This window comes from Microtus oregoni, unplaced genomic scaffold, assembly GCF_018167655.1.
Source record: "Microtus oregoni isolate MIOR12 unplaced genomic scaffold, Mior012 000064F_ref0000363, whole genome shotgun sequence".
NCBI lineage: Eukaryota > Metazoa > Chordata > Mammalia > Rodentia > Cricetidae > Microtus > Microtus oregoni.
The window spans coordinates 2,490,841-2,506,906 of record NW_024543874.1 but is presented as its reverse complement, the minus strand read 5'-3'; the positions used below and the strand labels follow the sequence as shown (position 1 = coordinate 2,506,906).

Sequence of the window (16,066 nt, the reverse complement as noted above, 5' to 3'; positions counted from 1 at the left end):
GTGCTGGCTGACCCTGGAAAGGATTTCCTGAGACTTTGAATAGCCAAAGATTTGAAAGGCACGGAAGCACAGAAGAGAAAACCCTGATAAAATGAGCTTCAGGAGTACTAGTTTATCCTGAAAGACAACGAAGAGAGCGCTGAGTGTGGGGTGTGAGGGAGATCCCAGGCAACACGTGATTTATCTAAAGCATAAAGATTCCTCTAGCACTGGGGCTGGCAAAGGATTTAATAGTAAGATGGTGAAAGGCCCCAGTGCCTGCAAATTAACAGTCAATGGTGCTAGATTTCAAAACTACCAAAGCAAATGAAACTAAATTCCCCCCAAATACTAGAATGGACTCAACCCAAACAGCTTAGACAAAATCACGCCTTAGCAAAAATGTGACACTCTGAGGCTACGGGATGCTTCCAATAAAGCAATTTTGTAACATTGCTTGACATCATGTAGTGACATTGGACACACACACACACTGTGACCCAGTCATTTCACTCCAAATGCACGGCCAACAGAAGAGTATGCAAAGGAAACCTGAGACATGGAAGTTTTCACAGCAGAGAACCCATGACGATCCCAAGGGAGGGGACGACCTGCATGGATAAACATGACCCCATGGATAAACAGAATCATGCTCAAAGTCAAGGAAAATATTCCTTGGCACTACAAGTCAATATGGTGGCTATCTGTGGGCATAAAGGGAGAGGCAGATGCCATTGGGAGCAGGTGAAAGGAGTCTCCTTGGTTCTGTTTTGATGTGGGCAGTGGGGACACTGGTGGGTTTATTTGGGGCTAGTTAGCTGAGGGTGTGCTTATTATATATATATCTGCATATATAGTTTCTTCTATTTGCAGCTTACCAATGAACTCACTGCTTTTGTCACAGGTTTTATAAGAGCTGGGCAGAATTAGAAGATGAGGAAATGAGGTGAAGACTAGAGAGCGGGCCTGAGGATGTCGATGGCAAGGTTCTATTTTAGCCCCCGAGCACTCGTCCATTATAATAGATTGTCATGTGTTACTTCCCAGCCCAAATCTGGAAAATCATGTCCTAAAAAGAAATTGCTAAGGACTTTGAATTTCATCCTATCATGCCGTTCCAACTTGGCTGAAATTAAAGCTCTATTAAAAAGTGACTTCATTCAATATAACTTAAATTGCCTGGCTTATCTGTCCAAGCCAGAAGTGCATTTCACAGCCTTCACATACGGGCACAAGGATACTTAGCGCTTTGTTCTTTATGACTTCCCAAGGTCTGAAAAGCTTGCACATGAACAAAACAAACGCATAATACAAATTATGGAACAGCTAATATAATCAAGGGCCCCAAATTATGGATTTTAACAATTTCTAAATAATGTTCCATACCTAATAGCATCATTTGAGGAGCTCAACAAAGGGGTGGATTGCGCTAGCAGCCGCCTTTCTGTTTCTCCGTCTACTCACACCTCCCAGCAGGCTTGAATAGCTGCAGCAGAGCGAAGGGCACAGCTTTTGATGTTCTGGCTGCACCCGGTGTCACATCAAGGAGGAGACCCTTTTCTCATCGTACGGGATCTGATGGTGGCTCTAACCAGCATGCTCAAACAAACCAGAGAGAGAAAGATGGTGGCATGATTCCGGCCACATGGCCACCAGGATCCTGTCTTGGGAGCCTGCTGTCACTGGGAATTACAAGTCATTCTCTGTGTCAACAACTACCTCCACAGCTGCTGTAGAATGTTATTCCACATTTGTTACATTATTATATAATATTTGCATTGTTACATTATTATGTTACCATTGTTTGTGCTGTAGAACGTTTGTCTAATGATGTAAACATGTGTTGCTTTTGTTTATGCATGAAGCTGTGCTACTTTGCCTGTTTAAAACACCTAATGGTCTAATAGAGAGCTGAATGGCCAATAGTGAGGCAGGAGAAAGGAAAGGTAGGGCTGGCAGGCAGAGAGAATAAATAGGAGAAATCTGGGAGGAAGGAAAAACAAAATATCAAGGAGCGAGGGATTAGCTACTCAGTCACACAGGCTGCCATGGAGTAAGAGGAAAAGTAAGAAATACAGAAGGAAAGGGAAAGGCCTAGAGGCAAAGGTAGATGGGATAATTTAAGAAAGCTGGCTAGAAACAAGCCAAGCTAAGGCTAGGCGTTTATAAGTAAGAATATGCCTCTGTGATTTATGCTGGGGACCGGGTGGTGGAACAAAAGAGTCAAACGAGTAAAACAGCCAACACCACCAGCGTCCACTTACACCTGGCTCCCGTCAGGATGCTACAGTTGTCAAGCTGAGTGTAGAGCTCGAGGGCAGTGGTTTACCCAGCAAGAGTTATATATCACCTCTAAACAAACCGAGAAAGGCTAAAATCTATATCTGTTCCCTTTTTTTGCCACCCAGACAGTCTGAATAAATACTCTCCCAGTCACAAGCACAGGCAGCCTTTTTGTTTTTAATCCCACCATCTCCTGTACTGAAACCCGTTCTCACTCCCTTACAAGCCACAGTGGTGGCCAATCCTCAACCGGCAGCACCTAGGAATCCCCTGGTCTGTGGCAGTCCTACCAATCTCTCTCTCTTTGTTTTTTCATTTTTATTTTTACAAATAATTTTTTTTTAAAAAAATAGGAGAGACAGAGCATTTCAGTTGAATTGCAAGAGGAAAACTACAGTTTCCTTAGAAGCCTTGCTCTGGCTGGCGACCTCTAGTCCTGACTTTTCATTTACATGCAAAAGTACATTTTCTATCCTCCTCCTCCTCTCTTTGTAAAACAGGATCTCAGCATCCCTGGCTGAACCTTGAACTTCTGTTTCTCTGGCTTTTACCTCTCAAGAGCTGGGATGGCAAGCCTGTGCCACCTTGCCCATTTGTGCTGTGGTTTTGGGTAGAACCCTGGGCTGCCCATATGCTAAGCAAGTACTTGAATAACGGATCAACTCACTGTTTCTTTAACACACACACACACACACACACACACACACACACACACCATATACCTATATTTGCATTTGAACTGAGGCCTATACCTTTCTTCATCTGAATGGAACAACAGCAACGCTCTCTTCATCAGACTGTGGCCATATTAAGGGAGCTTCCTCAACGCACACGAAAGGTCCTGGTACAGATTAGTGCCTACAGGTTCCAACTGTGCTCTTCTCGGCTGTTGCCACCACAGCTGCAACCATTTCTGCACTGAAGCTGATTTCATACGAAAGAGCTTTGCTCTAGCCCCTCCCGTCTGAGCTATCTCGTATTGGAATGATTCGTGGAGCTAGGGAGCTAACTGTATGTAGGGAAAGCTTTTGGCATTCTCTGGGGACTCACTTCACACCAACCAGATCCCAGAATGCATTGCCCACTCAGGGGGCCTGGCAGGACTCCTGGGGCTCCTCATGCACTCACTCACCCCTGGAGATTTGGGCTCTGGGTCAGCGGCAAGCAGGAAGGATGGGTGCAGTCACATGGTTCAACATGGGAAAACACTGACCTGAGTCTGTCTGGGTCATTTCATTCCTCTCACGAAATTAAGTGTTTATTAAAAAAAAATAAGTATATCAAATGTGTAGAAAAAGGCTTGCATGACCCTTTCTAAGATTTCCTTCCCCTTTGACCCTTTCTGTCTGTAAAGCTGAGCCCTGCTGGCTGGAGGAACGAAACTTCAGTGTGGCCTTCAATATTCCAAGCATCCACAGTGAACAAACGGACTCGGGAAGAAGCAGAGGAGATGCCTCCTCTCCCCTCTTTCCTCCCAGAGAACTAGTTCCAATAGTCTCATTTAACTGAAATATGAAATTGAAGACAGTCAGAAAAATACCAACCTCGCTTTTGTGTGTGAATAACCACTAACAGCTTGTTTTCTTCCTTTATCAAATAGGTCCTCCACAACAATGCCAACAAAAGGGTCTGGCGAGAGCCCTCGCTCAGGCAGAGATTGCTGCCCTGACCGGGGAAGACAACAGTGCTGTTAACAACAGTGCTGTTATTCTCTTTCACTCCTGCGGGCCCTGGAGACAAGTCCCCTTCCTCCTGAGTGCAGCTCATCTCTGTGCCTCTCAGGAGTCAAGTGCCAGCACGCCTTGCTCAGCCAGCGCCGTGCCCTATCTTGACACCCTCCAGTGGTGAGAGCTGGGATTTGATTGAAAGAAAACAACTCATTCACAGAAAAATAGAAGGCCTTCCTTTTCCCATGAGAGCCTGCACTGCAGGACTTGAGTGTGACTGTCTCATATGCCTCACCCAGGGCATGGGGGGAAGGATGCTACTTGTCTGTCTTTCTGATAATAGCTCTAGGACGTTTAGGGGAGCCTCCTCCAGGGTCCAGCCTCCCTGGGCTGCCCTGGCCTTCCAAACCTAGGGAGAGAAGGTTTCCCACTGCTGCTGACCTCCAGGTATTGCAGCTTCCGTTGGTGGTTTGCCTTGCCTAGGCACACCTACAGAACTAATCCCCAGGTGAAGTCTCTTGAACTAATTCAATTGGAAACTGATCAGAATCTGGCTAAGCCAATACTCTATTATTGTTTTTTAATGAAGCTAATTCTGATTGTCTTATAAACAAACTCATATGGCAATACTGTTGATGGATGTGTGTGTGTGTGTGTGTGTGTGTGTGTGTGTGTGTGTGTTACTGAGGATCAAACCTGAGGTATCATGTAGGCTAAGCAAGGGCTCTCTACCTCCCTAGTCCCTCTATCTTAAACATTACAAATCACTAAAATACTACTCTCAAGCCAGAAAAGAACTTGAAAAGAACTTAAAGTCCACCTATCTACCTAATTTCTTATTTTATTGTTAAAAAATGATAATTCTATCCCATTCGAGTAAACCTACGTTAGCAAACACTTTTAAAGGAAAGCTTTTGACAAGCACAGACCACACAGAAATGTACCGCGAATGGACATTGGAGAGTTTTTCTCGAGTCTCTGCAGAATTCTTGATGCTTTGTTTCCACACGAAAGGGGCAGAGAGTCATTATGACCCCATAAATTCAGGTGCATGTCAGCTGGTGCTGTGCAAGGCATATCTGGGAGATGCCTAGGGACTCTTGTGGGTAACTCAGCAATTCCTTTACTGACAAAATCCCCTTCTCTAAAAATTACAAACCACCTCATCATGTGGCCTCTGGGGATGCTTCTGGATGAGTCCAGCAGACTCTCTGTCAGCAAAGTCTTGCAACATCCAACCTAGTGGCATGACCCTCAAAGAGTCCTAGAAAGTTAGAGGGGACAGAAGTAAGGGAAGAAGCCATTGTCTGGTGCTGGAGTGCATGCCACCACCCTGTCCCTCCGTTGCTCTGTCCTCCAGGCTTGTCCATGTTCTACTGACCTGTCCTCATGCAGAAAGCTGAGCAGGCTCCAGAGGCCACCGTTGCCACACTGCTCTCTTCTGTTTTGATAGCAACATAATCAATTTTCCGGTGTGACATTCCGGCAGCTGTAGAGACACTGATGTCTTGATTTACACGTGTTCAGAAATGGACTAGCTGGTGATATGAAAACGTTAATTAGTATGATAGCTGCTCTTTAATTTGCATATTCTGTTAATTAACTTTCTCTTCAAGAGTGACCAGATTTGAAAAATGAAAGCAAGGAAACGATGAAGCCTTAGAGATAAAAACAGGATTTAAAGACATTTTCCTCTTACCTACTCTCCTGACACCAAATCACCTGTCTCTCTGCTTAGACTCATATACCTCTGAGACAGACCGAGGACCCAATCTCTCCCTGAAGTGCTTTCTCCTGGAGGAAAGGCAGAGAGCCTAAAAAATGCTCAAATGTTCATTTGTGGTACATTTTCTGCAAGGTTTGCACTTGTTAAAGACGTTTTCATTTGAAGCTTTTTCTTATCAGGTGTTTATTTAAATTACTCTCAGGAATAAGCATTATTAAATACTGTTAAATCACTTGATGTTAATGTTAAGCCTTTGTTGCAAGCACTCTTTTTTCCCTTTTTTTAAAAAACAGGCTATATTCACTTTAATACACATATTTTTATAAAATACACACACACACTTATGTGGCAGCCACAGTTGGAGTAGAACCTGGGCCCTATGAACAGAGACTGGTTTTTCTCAGATGGCCAGTGAATTCCTGAGACTTAGTAAACACAGTCTGTTTCCAGAGGCCCAGGGTTAGGTAGCTACAGGTCTTGAAGATGGCATCAAAGGTGATCTTGACAGAATTGCCCAGGGTGACAAGGCAACCCCTGGCTGATGTGTAGCAGTCACCAATACCAGTCATTATCAGTAACTTCTTGGGCATAGGAGCAGAGACAATGTCAGTGCCTCTGGGGGCAGGGATAAGACACACCAACACAGAGCCACAGTGGCCTGTCACCTTGCATGAACAATGGGAGCTTGCCAATCTTGTTCCCCAGTAGCCAGCCTTTCCAACAGAGATGACAGAAAGCTTGGCCAGGACGATAGCCCCATGGATGGCAGTGGCTACCTCCTTCAACAGAGATGACAGAAAGCTTGGCCAGGACGATAGCCCCATGGATGGCAGTGGCTACCTCCTTCAACAGAGATGACAGAAAGCTTGGCCAGGACGATAGCCCCATGGATGGCAGTGGCTACCTCCTTCAACAGAGATGACAGAAAGCTTGGCCAGGACGATAGCCCCATGGATGGCAGTGGCTACCTCCTTCAACAGAGATGACAGAAAGCTTGGCCAGGACGATAGCCCCATGGATGGCAGTGGCTACCTCCTTCAACAGAGATGACAGAAAGCTTGGCCAGGACGATAGCCCCATGGATGGCAGTGGCTACCTCCTTGGAGCATTTCACAAAGCCACCAAAATCATTTTAGTTCCCTATAGTGACAAACACGGTGTTTCGGGTGGCCAGCCAAGTCTGCTTCCACACTGGCAGGATCTTTAGGGATGTCCTTTAGAGATGCGGACAGGAAAAAGCCAATAATCTCAGACTCCTTAACAAGCAGGGAGAACAGGTACATCTTCGTGATCTTGACCAGGCAGGCCAGCTACGTGATAGGGATCCACTCCTTACCTTCAGCTTTATCCCCCAAGAGCCCTGCAACCTGGACCACAACCGTGGCCTCTAAGACTGCTGCTGAATCCTCTACAAAAGACTCCATTTAAAGAGAGGGGCTAGGGTGACTTGACTCCCTAGTTGATGACTATTTGACCCTCTCCTGGTGCCCTGATTGTCTTGAACACAGGACTATCAGTCAAGCAGCAGTTTGGACTGCCTTCAAGCCCTTCCAACTTCTACGGACATTTAAGGTGTTCAGTCTTGGACACATCTACATATGAACAAAGCTAAATGGGCTTGGTAGTGTGTGTGTGTGTGTGTGTGTGTATGTGTGTGTGTTCATTAACAATAGTAGGATATAACAATAATAAAGAGGAAATCATGAATTTGGGAGGAGTTGGAAGGTGGGAGTGATGGAGATGCGGTATTTATGTGAGAAATTCTTAAAATAAATTATTAAACAAACAAACAAAAAAGAGTGTAATTGGGCTTCTCAACAGTAATTACAGCACACAGAGAAACAACGACCACCTTGCCATCCAGCTCTAGAGGAAAATGCTTCTGATGCAGAAGAAGCCATGGCCTCCTCTTAGATTTCTTAGTCTGGTTAATAAAATAATTTAGGAATGGACTCAAGTGAAAGGGAAATTTTATTGGAGTTTTAAAGAAAACCTTCAAGGCAGGTAATCTGTAAATCTCAGCAGATGCCTGGAGGAGGGGAATGCAGGAAAGCTGGAAAGGGCCCTCTGCTAGGGTGTACAACATGAGGCCCGCATGTGATGGAGAGAGAGGCCTTAGAAAAAGAGCAAGGAAATTCAAGGACCAGAAGGAGCCCATTTAGGTTCTGACCAGCGTCTGAAACAACAGCACACTGAAAGAGCGAGAGGGAGAGGAAGAGAGAGAGACCCAGTGAAACACCAGGGCTGCCGAGACTGTATCCCGGTGGAGCAGGTATCCTGGGACTGAAAAGAACCAGTGCTTTATTAAGTTCCGCCTATTTCTTAAGTATTGCTAAGATCAATGCACGTTCCTGAGAGTGGTTTTGCCTTTCCTATGGGTGCTCCCTTAGCCAGGTCAGTGACTCTATCCAACAGGAGTGGGAGACATCCACTCAAGCCAGAGAATCTATTCCCTTGCCGACGGGTTTTCCCTTAATGGCCCTTTAATGTTACTCCAATGCTCCTATGCTAAAATCTCCGGCTTAGCCTACCAAATGCATGCGAATATATTTTTTAAAAAGTGTTGCCAGACAGCAGATGTCTCAGAGTTTTCTCGCAGCTCAGGAAGGTGCTGGAGGCCATGCTGAGTTAAATGAGAGGGAAACTCCCTAGGATGGACTTCAGTTTTGACCTCTTCCTTCCTGGCTCCTCCCACCCTTACCACCACCAAGGTAACTGAGTGCTGTTTTCACTCTATTTCTGTAACCCAGGGCCCTTTGCCAATTAGTTTCTGTCAACTTGACAAAAGCTAAGGTCATCTTGGGAGGGGGAACCCACATTTGAGAAAGTGCCTCTATCAGTTCGGCCTAGAAAGGAGTCTGTGGGGGCGTTTTCTTGATTAATGATTGATGTGGGAGGGCCTACCACACGGTGGGTGGTGACACTGCAGGACCCATAGTCCTAGGTGGTGTAGAAAAAAGCAAGGAGGGCAAGCCATGCAGAGCAAGCCAGTGAGCAGCCCTTCCCTGTGACTCTGGCCCCTGCTCATGTTTCATTATCCTCCAGGTTCCTGCCTTGAATTCCTGCCCTGGCTTCCTTCAAAGGTGGACTGCATGGTGGATGTGTAGGCCAAATAAACCCTTTCATCCCCAGGTTGCTTTCTGTCGGAACTTTTCATCACAGTAAGAGCTAGGGTTAGGGTTAAACTAAGTTAATACCATGGGGGTTCGTGTCCTCCTAAGACTCACTAAATCAGCTTTCACTCAAACTCCTAGAATCTTCTACAGATCTGTTGCTGCTCAACCATAGCAGATCACCCCTAGAGGCACCCAAGTACTTGCATGGATATACTAGGAGTCTCTGCTTTGTATAAATGGATGCATAATAATTGTACACATATATGGATATATATCTCCATATACATACAGGATATATATGATCAAACCATGGAAATTCACATTTCCATCCCTTTAAACGTTTATAAATTCTTTGTATTGGGATTTTTTGTTTGTTTGTTTTTTGAGACAGAGTTTCTCTGTAGCTTTGGAGCCTGTCCTAGAACTTGCTTTATTGTCCAGGCTGGCCTCGAAGTCACAGAGATCTGCCTGTCTCTACTTCCCGAGTGCTGGGATTAATGGCATGTGCCACCACTGCCTGGATGTATTGGGAAAATTTTAGTTCTTCTTCTACTTCTTTATAGCAAATATATAATATCTTACTGTGAATTATTCCATACGGTACTGTCTATTATGCTATAAAAGACTAGACTTTATTCCTTTTAGTAGCTATTTTTGGTATCTGAGTCCTCTTTCCACTATCTCTCTCAACCCTTCTGACCCTGCCTCTGTCGGCCATTATTTTATGTTCTATTTTTCTGAAGTTCACTATCCAGAATAAAAGTGTATGCTGTTTTTCCATACATAGATTTTGCTTAACACAGTATCCTTTAATTTATCCATATTATGGCAGATGGCAGAATTTCATGTTCTTTGTCATGGAATAATATTCAGTGTGTGTGTGTGTGTGTGTGTGTGTGTGTGTGTGTGTGTGTAATTGTGTATGTTCTTACACTTTCCTTTATGCAGTCATCTGTCCACGGACACTTTGGTTGTTTGTGTATCTCCACTACTGTGAACAGAGGAATATTACATATAGGACAGCAGGTGTCTCTTTGTTATGCTGATTTCTTTCCCTTAGGGTGGACACCCAGTAGTGGGATAGGCACATGGTCTTCTATCCACTGCTGTTAAATTCCATCGTGTCAGATTGTCCCATAGCTAGAGCCTGTCAAAAGCTTCTCAGAACCTAATTCTATCAGTCAATGCCTTTTCTATCCTTTCCAGACTCCTGTCATCCACAAACTAAATCAATGTGCCCTCTAAACTTTCATTCAAAGGCACGGATGTACATGACAAGCTAGCCAGGGCTGCGTCCACCCTGGAGTTCATCGATCAATGCCAATAGCTAGTTTACAGTTCTGAATCACCCCAATCCTCATAGAATATGTTCAGAAGATGAAATTAGATCTGTGATCAAAAATGATATTAATATGCGGTATTTGGTTCCTCTAACCCCAACACACTGAAGTTTTAAGTACAAAAATTAAAAAAAAAAGTTCTTTAAATAAACTGAGCAGTGGATACCTTCTCTAGACTTCATTCACGAAAGCTGTCTACAGAGAAAAGTGTGAGAGACACCTCACATCTGCTCTAAGGAGAACATAAAGAAAACACGGTCTGTCATCATTATTATCTTTTAAAACTCCTTTAGGACCTCAATCTGTTTATAATGTCACCAACTAGCATTTCGTCCTCCCTTGGGACAGACGAGCCTCTTTTGTTGAGTAGCATGAAGTGGTTGGATTACTGTTAGTGGTCAGGTGAAAGAACACAGTGCATGAACACAGGTCAGAAGCAGAGGATATTGGGAGATGGTCCTGCTGATAGGGAAGACAGCGAATTCCAGGGAGAGCCGACCACAGTGACTGCCACTGCTGTAGTCCTCATGATTGTCCTTCTTGTCCTTCTGTTCTTCCCAATCCCCTCCCTCCCCTTACTATCCCATTCCCTGGAGCAGAGCATCCCAGGTTTAAATACTGCCGCTGTTGCTGTTTGGTAATAATTTTTCTTATATGGGTGGGGAGCTCTGAGTCTCCCATTTCAGCATCAGCGTAAGTTCCATTACCATCCACGCCAGTTACAATTTAGTCGTGTGTCAAACTTGGAGAATTACTGGGTTCCTGGATCTAATGTTTGTAGTTGTATGAATCTTTGCCCCTGTGCATTGAGAGATTCAGAAAAGCACCTGTCAACAGGAAGCTAGGAGTTTAGAAACCCTGACTATAAAACCAGTGCCAAGGAGGAAAGGGTGTGGCTTCCCTGCTTATGTTAACAACACTTCATCAAACTTCAGTAAGGCTTGGCCTCCATAGCAGAGACTGTGAAACGGGAAAGCAGGTGTCTGAATAAATGGACAGCCAGTGCCATATAGGTGTGCTTGCCTAACACACTCAGTGAAACGTCTTTGAAAAATACATGGAAACTACCACTCCTGAGGGAGCAAGGCTGAAAACCTTGCTACCTCATTGCTTGGGGGAGAAGGTTCCATTATCTTTGATCTCAAGGAGATAAGATGACTAGCCTCTTGATCTGGTCATCACTACAAAGACAAAATAGCATTTTCAGCCTAGCCATCACTGAGGCCAGAGCCGGACTCAAATGTAGATGAAATAGTATCCCAGACTCAGATCCCTGTGTAGGGGAGGTACCAGCAGAGAGATGCACAGAATTCAGAAGAGCAATGTCTGTCTCTAATGACATGCCTTGCATTGCACGGCCTTTGGCTCAGGGAGGAGAGCTCTTCTGTTCAGTGATTGACAGAATTAAATGTGTACTAACATTCAAGAGCTTTTAGTAGGAAAGATAGAATTTAACGGTCGGTGTTTCCGCAGCACTTTTCCGAGCCTCGGTCTTAATTTGATTTGACCTTTTAAGAAAAATTATTTCGCAGATAAATTTGTCCTAAGATCATGGAAAAGAATGAGGTGAAACCACACTTACAATTTCTCACTTGCTAATATTAACCTCTTCCATTTATCTTAAGCCATATTGGTAGGCATTGTATTAACATAGAATTCTACATTTTCATATAGCCATACTTGGGGCCCTGCACTTCAGCGGCTTCCACTACTTATTGATCTTACAAAGTCGGAACAAATACCTTCTTTTTTGCCTCAAGGCACTTATTCTAGCATGAGAGGGGATAGGTTACTAAAACTGAATTCGGGGCTTTAAGGCCAAATTAAAATTGTGTTCCCCAAACAGTTGTGCCATTTATATGTGTTAGAGGGTGGGTACCACCTGGCTTATTCCACTTGGGCTTTAGGGACCGAGAGTTAGAGGGCAATTTTTCTCATGGAAGTTTTTAATCAAACTGCCAGCTCCTGTCTAAGCCATCTTGTTGAAACATGACGTCCCCAAACCCTGGGAGCATCCTGGGAATTTGAATGAGAATATAAATTTGTTTCATTAGGCCTTCTTATTGGTTGACCACAAAGAAAAATTAACTTTACATACGTCCACAGATTAAAATATTAAAAATTTAAAGGATCTCTGCCTCCAGATATAGGAATGAACGATGTAAATTAATTTTAGAAAAATGTCTTGAGACTATCCTACATTGTTTACATCGTTCAGTCAAAGGGCTGTGGCCAATACAACAGAGCCTGAACCACATATTTCAGGCTTCCTGCTTAGTGGGCTGGGTTATCACTGAGCTCACATGATTACTTGGAATTTTACATGATACTGGGTATTGCCACTGATTTCCCATGCAAATGGGAAAACCGAGGCACAGACTGCCGGGGCAACTGGCCTGAGGATGTGTTGCAAAGCTGGCTTTGAACCAGGCACCATCACGGCAGCCTCTGTGTCCCACTACACTCCCACCGTCCTCTTACAGAGCAGAAAAATCTCCCCTAACCTTTGACGAAAGACTGTAAATCCCAGACAGTGGGTGAGTGAAAACTATGTATTTTCAAGTCCTGATGTCCCCTGTTCTTTCAAAGGTTCTTCCTGATTCTCTCTATGTTTTGCTGTGACATTGTCCTCCCAAGCAGTGTGTGTGTGTGTGTGTGGGGGGGGTGCTCTGATCTAGAGGAGACATTTTCCCATGAGCACTACATGTAGGAAAATAAAAAGGGAGGCTAAAATGTAGAAAAGAATTTAGTTCACCTTCTCTGCTTTGAACATCACTCTGAAACAGGCTCTGAGTTTTTTTCATTTGTGATTACAGCGGTCATACATCGCCTTCTGGTTATTTTGGCTTCAGTAAGCAGAGGATGGTGTGGTCTTTTCAATTGCCTTTTCTCTCTCCTCTTGTTCTACCTAAAAGGACATGATGAGGCATTTTCTCTCTATTCTGTAAAAATCTAAGCTCTGAGAAGAAGCCACGCTCAGCCCGTGCTATTGAGATTGGACAATAGGAACTCACCTGCTCCTTGTGACCGCTGTTTGCTCTCTGTGATGCAGGTCTGAAGCAGGTGTTGGGTGGTTTGCTGAGAACAGCCCACGTGGAGAGCGGCTGAAAGATGCATGGTTGCAGTGGACACAGTGCAAAGCATTCTAGCTAGCTTGGCCTGAGGATGAGTTTGATTAGTGGCATGCAAAACCATCCTCTGGACTCCAAGTCAGAAAAAAAACCCCACCATCTTCTATGCTGTGCAGAAGACAGGTGGTACCCAGAGCCTTACAATGTGTCAAACATGCAGTTGGAAACTACAACAAGGGATATGTACAGCAGATTTGATGCTCTGCCTTCCGGCTTTTCTTCAAGATCTTCTAACTTGAATGAGACTTGAGGGTTTGTTTCATCCAACCCCATTTTTTTTTTTTTTTTTTTTGTAGAGAAAGTCAGAGACTTCTTTCTTCAGTTCTGTTCTGGGATGGGAGTAGTAAGTCTGGCTTGATCATTAGGAACACGCCTCTGCTGAATCCATTGAATCCACCACCATCTCTCGGGTAGCCACGATGTGCTACTGTTTAGCACCTGCAATGCTAAGATGAGCATGGCAGGCTTTCATTTTATAAGGAATGAGGTAATCAAGTGTCCAACGTGGACAAACTTCAACCAGTAAGTCAAGTCTCATGAAAACACAGTATGTTTGTTAGTTCATGTGGTTACGGCTGTTCGGCCTTGTGATGGTAGCGCTGAGATGTTATCACAAAGATTGCATGACTTAAAGAGTTAAAAATACTTGCAGTTTGGCCCTTCAAAGACAAATACTGCTAATACCTGATTCAGTTCCCTTCCCCGTGGGTATTCATTTCTAATGATGTTAGAACTGACTGGCTGGCAGAGGAAGCAGCCCCGGCAAGGACCGTGCTTTCCAGTCACAAATCAAAGTCACCAGATGAGGCCTGTAGCCTTCCAAATGTAACAGGCTATTACCGTACAGTTAGGATACTGGGTGTCTTGTGAAGGTTGAGGATGAAGCCCTCATCTAGAGAAAGGTCACTTAAGACAGGAAGAATGATGTATGACTTGGTTCCACTCAGCTTCAGTGCTAAGCCTTGGCCTGGACCATTCTTTTATCTCACCATCAGTGATACCCTCATTACAAAATCTTCAGGCGTTGTGGGAAATATCTAGGTATTGTGCGAACTCTTCCGGTATTGTGGAAGGTACAGAAGTGAGCTGGTGGGTACCTTTAGCACCTCTGCTACAGATGTTTATTGGTCATCTGAATCTGCAACAGCACTCAGCATATGACAGAATCTCTGCACTTATTCCACAATACACATTATGTAGGGCCTACTAAGTCCATTGAATGCTGCTCACATATACACAGGTGTGGGGCTGACCACTTGGGATTGGCTAACCTATTGCAGACTTGTGCCTGGAGAAAATTGATTTTCCCTCTCTCCACAGCCAGTGAGCTAATAGCTCTTCACCTAGGGATGGGCTTTGTCAGGTTTCCTCTGTGTCAGCATGTCAATGAGTGCTGTCCTTATACAAGTCTTCTTTAGGCAACTATATTGAGATTTCATAGATGCAGTTTCCTGCGTGCCTAGAAGATGCTGTCTTGTAATATGTACCTGGGTCCTCTGGCTCTTACACTCTTTCTGTCCCTTCATTTGTGACTCTCCCTGAGCCTTAGGTATAGGGGCTGAGGTTGGACCCCCCCCTCCCCCCCGTTGCCTGTTCTCTGCATTTTGACCAGTTGTGGATCTCTGTAACAGTATCCATCCAAAGCCCCCTGTCTAAATTAGGAATTCCCCCAGGAAAGCAGAAGTCCTCGTGGTCTGAACAATTAGTCTAACCGCCTTTACTAACAGACGACTTATGATAATCTCTAAACAGAAAGTAGATAACAACTCTGGCTGGGTCTTCCATCAGGTTACTTGGTCAATTCTTAACTTATTTGGCTTTTAATTTTAAAACAAATTTTATGCCAGTTCCTGATTATATATTGTATTGGTGACGACTTAAAAGGAATGTCATTTTATCCCATGTCATCAATAACAGAACTCAAAGAAGCTGTGAACATTTGTTTTGTTCTTCTTTGCTGGTTGGCAGCATTCCTACTCACGCTATGGTGGACAAAATGAGCTCATTCTGTCTAAAATATTCCCTTTTGTAAATGGCTTTGACACCATTCGCAGCAAGCATGGAATGGCTGCCTACTGTAGAGCATGCTCTGTGAAGGCTTCTAAATGATTGTCACCATAAGGAGGATCATCACACAAGGAGGGTGGCTGAGCATGTTGTTTTACATATTTGAGACGGGATTGATGGGTTTAACTAAGTTACATGTGTGTACACACATGGTTACACACGTGCACACATGCATGTGTAGTAGTTCAGTCGTGACAGTTTACTTTTATCTCCGAAGCCATTTAGCCACCCAGCTGCCAATACAATAACTTGCCTCAACAGTCTAGACTTAAGGGATTCATCACCTCTCAGTATCACATTTTGGATAGTAAGCCTCCTTTGGCTATGACTCCAAAGACCCCAAGACCAAGGCAACTCTTATAAAAGAAGGCATTTAATTACAGCTTCTTTACAGTTTCAGAAGGTTAGTCCATTTTATCATGGGGAAGAGCATGATAGCACACAGATGCTGGAGCAAGTAGTTGAGGGCTATATCCTGATCTGCAGGGAAAGAGAGAGAGAGAGAGAGAGAGAGAGAGAGAAAGAAACTGGGCTTGGCCTGCCAATGACACACTTCCTCCCAAAAGGCCTCACCTACTCCAAAAGGGCCACACCTCTTAATCCTTGTAATCCTTTCAAACAGTTCCAATCCCTGGTGACAAGCATCCAAATCTATGAGCCTATGGGGGTCATTCTTACTTAAATCATCATACGCTATATGTTATAATGAGATTATTCTAATTGTTCTATTTTATTTTATTCTAAGGTACTAAAATAT

General features: G+C 44.1%; 1 pseudogene; it reads right to left on the bottom strand.

Moving 5' to 3' along the window:
• Nucleotides 1-6,032: 6,032 nt before the first annotated feature.
• LOC121439925 lies at nucleotides 6,033-13,228 on the bottom strand (annotated as a pseudogene).
• Between the last annotated feature and the right edge of the window lie 2,838 nt (nucleotides 13,229-16,066).